This window comes from Grus americana, chromosome 18 (assembly GCF_028858705.1).
Source record: "Grus americana isolate bGruAme1 chromosome 18, bGruAme1.mat, whole genome shotgun sequence".
Taxonomy (NCBI): domain Eukaryota; kingdom Metazoa; phylum Chordata; class Aves; order Gruiformes; family Gruidae; genus Grus; species Grus americana.
The window spans coordinates 9,655,843-9,662,752 of record NC_072869.1 but is presented as its reverse complement, the minus strand read 5'-3'; the positions used below and the strand labels follow the sequence as shown (position 1 = coordinate 9,662,752).

The window sequence follows — 6,910 nt, the reverse complement described above, 5'->3', positions numbered from 1 at the left end:
TCCTCTCTCATGTGCCAGATCCCACCTCACCTGCTTCTCTCTCATCTTGCACAACTCTTGCGTTCTGCCAGACTGCTTCATCTCTGTCACTGCTCCATTTCTGCCTGCATCTGCACTCCCTATGCTCCAGATCAGCAATCACCAAATGTATTGGTATGGGTGGGCATCTAGTAACTGGGCAGCGTAGACAGCATCTGAGCCTCAAGGCCTTTCCTTTGTGTGCATTGTTGGGGAGTTTTCTTTATTTTTTGTGGGCTGCTTTGAGACTTGACTGTATTGGGTCTGGCTGAGATGGAGTTAATTCTCCCCACAGCAGCCCTCATAGTGCTGTGCTGTGTTTTAGTAGCCAGCAAGGTGTTGATAACACACCAGCGTTTCACCTGCTGCTGAGCAGTGCCAGCACACATCAAGGCTGGCTCTCCAACATTTCTTCTCCCCTCCCCAAGCAGCAGGCTGGGGGTGGGCACGATCTTGGGAGGGGACACAGCCAGGACAGCTGACCCCCAACTCACCAAAGGGAGATTCCATACCATATGATGGCTGCTCGGCAATAAGAAACTGAGAGACGGGGGAGGAACAGGGTGGGGCCATTTGTTGTTGGTTTGTTTTTTTTTTTTTTCTTATATAACATTTGTCTTCCGGAGTAATGAGTACGGGTACTGAAGCCCTGCTTCCCAGAAAGTAGCCGGACATCGCCTGCTGATGGGAAGTAGAAAATAATCTTTTGCTTTTTGCTTTGCTTCTGTGCGTGGCCTTTTGCTTTAGCTACATTAAACTGCCTTTATCTTGACCCACAAGTTTGGGGTTGGTTTTTCCATCTTATTTTCTCCTCTCCCTGCCTTGCTGAGGAGAGGAGTGATGGAGCAGCTTGGTGGATGCCTGGCGTGCAGCTGAGGTTTTAACCACCACACTTGACCTTGCCAAGAACTGCTGTTCCTGACCCTGTGCCGGTCTAACGGTCCCTGTGTCTGTGACCTCTTCAGTAGTAGCAAAAATCTGGTGCCTTGGCAGATGGCAAGTAGGACCCAGTGGCTTGTAGGAGAGCGTGGTAAAAGATGAGAGCACAGAGGAACGATGAAGTTACAGTGAGGAATGAGAGGGGAAGGAGAAATTCTGGCAGGTTCCTCTTTGGATTGCTCCAGTTCAGACAGTTGCCTGAATGTCTACTGACTTCTGTAAAGGTTACTAAAGCTCACCCAGACCTTGGTGAAACCTCAAAACAGTGTGCTTGCATAGCTGAGCATAAGCTGGGTAGGCACATGTTTAGCGTGCAGGGACCTTGGAGCTTGGTGTTGGGTTACGTGTGCGCAAAGACCCACCTTGTGCTTCTAGCTTGAGGGTCAAGGGGAGGAGAAAAGACACTTGTCTGAAGCAGTCGCACCAGATAGTGTGTCTGTCCTGGGCTGTTCCTGATGGCAGGTGGAAGGGAAACCTCGTGTTGTTTCTTACAGAAGTGTCTGTTGGATGCACCCCTGCCTGTTGGCGTGGCATCGTTTAGTGGTGAGCAGCAGGAGGGAGTTTGGAGCAAATCGGTGTGTCTGGCTCCATGCTGAGCTCCAGTCCCCAAAGCAGGACAAGCACATCAGTGTTGTGTGGTGCCAGTTAGCCCAGCGGGCTCATTACAACTAGTTAATTTTGGTGCAGGTCTGCACTGATGTGATTATGCTGCTTCTGGTACCCAGGCAGGCTTGTGTGCTGTAGATGGCATCACAGTGATTTTTGTGGGGCTACAGAGCATCGAGCAGGGTGAGGTCTGGGTGCTTTATGTAAAGCAATGAGAAGGAAACCACAGGAAAAGGAAACTGAAAGGAAAGGAGCCCCTGGGAGCAGTAACCGAGGGTAAGGAGCTGTTGGATTTGATGTTATGCATGCAGTTTGTGTGGAGTGATGAAATGTCTACCCTCTTCCAGTCTGCTTCAAAGCGATCTCCCTCAACTGCCCCGGGGCTGCTCGGCAGCCTGCGCTGTGCTGCTGCAATGGACAGACTTCCCACAGGGAAAAGATAAACAAGCTGAACAATGTGATGCTTTGGCAATAACAGCTTGTGCATCATAAATTAGGAGATGGCCTGCCCCCTTGACCTGCAGTTCATTCTTGCTCTGCTCTGATGTTTGCTCTTATCAGCACGGGCTCCCAGCTGCAGGAAGTGTAATCTGCCCAAATCCTCCTGCCGCCTCTCCTTTGGCCATGTCGTGGCAGTGTCTGAGCTGTGCCAACATCTCTCATAACTTTCTCATGTTGCTTAGGTTAATGAGCCCAGGTCGCGGCTGTGTGTGCACTGAATAACAGAATAACCACAGGCTAATTCTTTGCAGACGGCTCTGTTGCATTATTTATAGCTATGAAGTAATATACCGCCCATGAGGGGAACATGCGGGCGCTTGGCTGTCAGCATGTGGTACAACTTCTCTTCCGTTTGTCTAGCAGCAGCCTGTACGCGGGTATCTCGTTTTTTCTCTCCTCACTCCAGTAAAGTTGGCTAAAACATGCCAAAAGATAATAAGCCAAAATTGTAGCTAGTAAGACTCTGACTTCAGAAAGAGAAGGATCTGTCCCACTGGTATTGACCTACCAACTCACAGCTACCAACCATGCTATCGATGTTACCGCTTAGTCTGAAATCCTTCCTATAGATACGCTTAAATCCCTTAAGCAGAACAGTCCCCACATGTCTTGTACTTGTCTTCTTGCCATAACCCTACCTACGGATGACGTAAAGATGACACAATTGCCCTGGTCAAATGCTGCTTTCCAGCTGTGAGACTCACAGCCCTCCTGCCAAGTTAATCATCAATTCATGTACTCAACCTTCTCCAAAACCCCTTAATGAAACAGATGAGAAATGTCAGTAAAGAGGCTTTTTAATTGAAAAAAGTGGTTCCACTGATATCTTCTATAGTAAAGATTTATTGAGAATTTTTTAAAGCTTTTCTTCCTATTGCTTCATCTGAAGCAAAAGGGTGTTTGGATTTAGCAAACTATTGTGTTTCTGTTGAAAAGAAACTCTCAATTTCAACCTTTCTCATCCAGGAGACTCCTTAATGTCTCATTTTCCAGTTCATGAGAGATCTCAGCAGTCCAGCTTTCCATTCCAGTTTGGGGTAGAAAGTGATTTCAAATGTCTTAACTTTTATGAGGAAAGTTATCATTTAGGCCCAAAAAGAAATTAAAACCAGGAAGAAAATATCTTAATTATCTACTCTCTTCTGCTTGGTTTTAATTGATGAGTGTGTGTAAGCATTTCCCTAATCTAAAGAAAAATCAGTGTCCACAAGAAAATGAATGGTCTTTGTTTTAACCTGTGCAGTGATGCTTTAAGTTCACTCAGCACCACCTTCTGCCTCGTGCTGCCTGGTGTGAATTGTATTGGTGAGTCTAGTGGCTTTCTGAGCACTATCTCTAACCTGGAGAATGCTCCCATAAAGATAAATTGGTTTATTTAATAGCCTGAATTCTATTTTTGTGTGTATAGAGCCAAATACAAATGCTATCAAAGATTGCTTTCTTCTTTTCCCTGTGCCTGGAGCCTGACTGATTGATTGTACTTGAAATGCTGGAGCTACGAGCTGCCTGTTCGGATGCTGGCAGGTGAAATGTCTGGGATGGCACATGTTTGGGAGTAGGTCAATGTATGGGGCATCTTTTCTCTCTGGAACCTGATCAGAGAGTGTTGTGGGGACCCCGCTGCTTGGTAACCTATGGTAATGTCTGTGTTGTGCTGGAGAGTTTTACCATTTTAACAGAACGGAGGTTGTGGCTGCAGATATCATCTGTTGATGGAGTGAGGGAATGGAGCAGTGAAGTCTGGAACTGGAGGGATGCAGGTGGGATGCTTTTCCTATAGCTCCCCCCATCCTCGTACCTGGCAGCATTGGGGGCAGCAGGACTGTGGGCAGATCCCCGGTCAGACCTTCTGAGGAGGAAATCATTGCCCAGGACTGCTCTGGAGCCACTTTTGTGCGAGGAGTGCAACTTTTCTGCACCGTCTTGTATTTTGAGCACTGAGTTGTGTGTCTCGGTCCTGCTGGACAAAGGCCCAAACCCTGGAGCTCTGTGTGCCCTCTAGAAGCACCCTGGCAGGGTAGGATGGGGAGGGAGGCAGCTAATACATTTGAGGCTGTCCCAGCTGGCTTTACTGGAGGACAGTGTGATGGGATTAAAATAGCTGTAGCCTGTGGCCAGAGCCCTTCTATGGCAGTAGCAACAGCAATCCAGTCCCCAGTCTCAAATTCTGACCTGCAGGCGTGTTCCCTTTTCCCATTAGGAATTCTCTTTTTCCCAATTTCCATAGCCAATTTTCAGTGTGTACGGCATCCAGTTCCCCAAGGCATGATGGGTCCCAATAAAGCAGAAAGCTGTGAGGGCCTCACTTCTGGGAATAGCTCCCTGAATCCAGGTGCTCCTGCCCAAGTTCAAGTTTCTGCTCTGCTCCGTGTATCTGTCGATGATTTTTGTGACAGCAATAAAGTAGGTGCTCTGCCCACTTCTCCGCGTTGGGCTGCGCTGTGTCCAGCTGCTTTTCTCTCTAAAGTACGGATGAGACTGTGACAGAGCGAGATTTTGGGCAGCTCCTATAGGGAACGAGTCTCGGCACCGACCCACATCTAAGGGAACGTGAACGGATTCCAAAGTCTGTGCTCTGCATGCTCCTACCAGCAGAAAAAGGAGGAAGAAAATGGAGTTAAAAACACTTCCCCCCCCATATTTCTAGTCTTAGGCCATTAACACCTGTAGGACCCCGCTGTTGCTCAGAGCAGTGATTTATGAAGAATTGTCTTGATGAAAGTTTTTAAGCTCTATGGGTTGCCCAGCTCACCTGAACGTTTCACCTGCCTCTGTTTCTGCTTTGTGTTAACATTCTGAAAACTGCAGCTGCACTGGGCAGCAAAGACTTTTGTTGTCTTCTGGTAGCCAGCTCGGAGCCTGTGCTCACACTCTGAGGCTGAAGCAGTTTGTATTTTCCTTCTGAAGGTGTTGATGCTGTTTGCCCAGGTCCCGGGGGAGGTAGGAGATTTGAGGGGCTGTGACCATGCAGGCCAGGCTAACTGCTGACAGCTCCCTTGATAGCAGCCCCAAGATCTTCTCGAAGGCTGTTCTTGGGTGTCAGTGTGGATGACAATATGAGAGGATGATCCACCACACACCGCTAAGTGATGTGCATAGTCTTTGCCTTGCAGCAAGCAGTTCAGAAATCAAATTCCATGAATTCTCTTAATAGTCTTTCAAAATGGGAGTCAATGGCCATTTGCATCAGCCCTGACAGCAGCACCTCGTGGTGTTTCTCATATGGTACAGCTTTGTCCCCTCCAAAAAGGCTGTCTGTGGCAGATCGCAAGGGCGCCAGTCTCTCCTTGCATGTTCCTTACAGACATGTTGGCTTTGTTACTACCTGTTGTGATTTGAGTTTGTTGCTCTAATGGGGATGGTCAGGGAAGGGGAAGAGGAAGATGGGGTTTACCTTGATTTAGGTTTTGGTTGTCCATCTGTGTATGTGTCGTGTCATGTGTCCCCCCGCCCAGTTTCTCATGATGCTGGGGCTGGCAGAGTGAGCAGTAGCCGGGGCAGGTTCAGCATCGTGCAGGGCAGCAGTTCCTGCCGCAGGATGTAAGGCTGGCTCAGGAGCCAGGCACAGGTGAGGATGCTTGGACTCCCTGCTTTCCAATTTCATAGTTCATTTAGATGCACAGGCAGGAGAGGAGGATTACTGCAAAGCCAGCCCTCATCTCTGCTGACTGCAAAATTGGGATGGGGAATGGAAATCTCTGAACCCTGAACTACCTTTTTCTGAAACCATCTCGGGGTGAAAGATCTGGAGGTATTCCCTGTTTTGCCTCTTCTGGGGTGAGCTGTCGAAGAGAGGATGTCTCATTTTGAGAAGATAAAGATTTTTAATATTATGCTGGGGATTTAGCTGCAGGCTGCAGCTGGGTCTTAAATGTTTTTGGGAATAGCAGCTGACTTTATTTAGAGCAAGAATCTGGAATCTGAGCAGGTGCAGGAAGGGTGAGGCATGGCTGCCTCCCCAGAGGGGACTGGGGAAGCTTTGCTGGGCTTATTCTGTCTAGCAGAGGGGAGACTGGGAGGAGGGCTGGGAGCTGCCTATGCACGTGGCAGGGAGGCGAAGGTGAGGTAAGGAAAAAGCTGCTTAAACTGAAAGACGGTGTTAGTTCATTAATAAGTGACTAGACAACAGAGGCATGGCCTTGATCTCGCCTGAGTGCATGTGCCTCATCTTGGGTGGAGGCTGTGCCAGGTCTTTGTAGGTGCATGTCAAGCGCTGCTTCCTGGCTGGCAGGAGGCCTCTGAGGGTCAGCGCCAGGCTTAATCAGAGCAGGAGTTTGCTCAGGGGCTGTGCAATCCCTGCAGGCAGAAGCTGTGCTGTAACGCTTCAGTTCATGAGTGGCTTTCAGAGAAGATACTGTCTCTTCCTCTTGCAGATCTCGCGCATGGTTTAAATCAGCGACTAATTCTTGCTCTCAAGAGCCACGTGGCTGCAAATGAGAGCAGCTCCATGGGTTCGTAGCCTCCGTCCTGTATTGCATTGTGCATCGCTCCCCAGCCCCGTACTTACCATCCCAAGGCAGCTGGCAGTACCCAGAGCTCTCCCCGCACTGGGCGTAAGCTCCATGGGGAAAGGAGCAATCGCAGCCGTTCTCGCATCTCCAAAACACAGCACTTGGAAAGCTCTCCCTGTCTGGAGGTGATCTCTGGCTCTGTGAATCCTGGCACATTTGACTGAGTGATTTCCTTCCTAGGCTGGGAAACCTTAATCCAACAGGGTGGAGGAGTGTGGTAGGGGGTGGAGTATGTTGTGTTGTGGGTGTTTTGTTTGGGTTTGTTTTTCTTTTTTAAGACTTTTCTGTGTTATCAGCACATGCCCAGCAGTGGGACTTGCTATAATTTTCTCATT

General features: G+C 48.8%; 1 protein-coding gene across 4 annotated transcripts in view; it reads left to right on the top strand.

Moving 5' to 3' along the window:
- Nucleotides 1-641: 641 nt before the first annotated feature.
- Nucleotides 642-6,910, top strand: part of LOC129214633 (uncharacterized) — a 56,409-nt gene continuing 50,140 nt past the window's right edge. For 2 of the 4 annotated variants that reach the window (XM_054846598.1, XM_054846587.1), the window contains exon 1: nt 747-1,839. The gene's annotated coding sequence lies outside the window, so the exon portion shown is untranslated. Of the gene's footprint in view, nt 710-746; nt 1,840-6,910 lie in introns of those variants that run through there. The other 2 variants (XM_054846595.1, XM_054846596.1) reach the window with 2 other exon arrangements.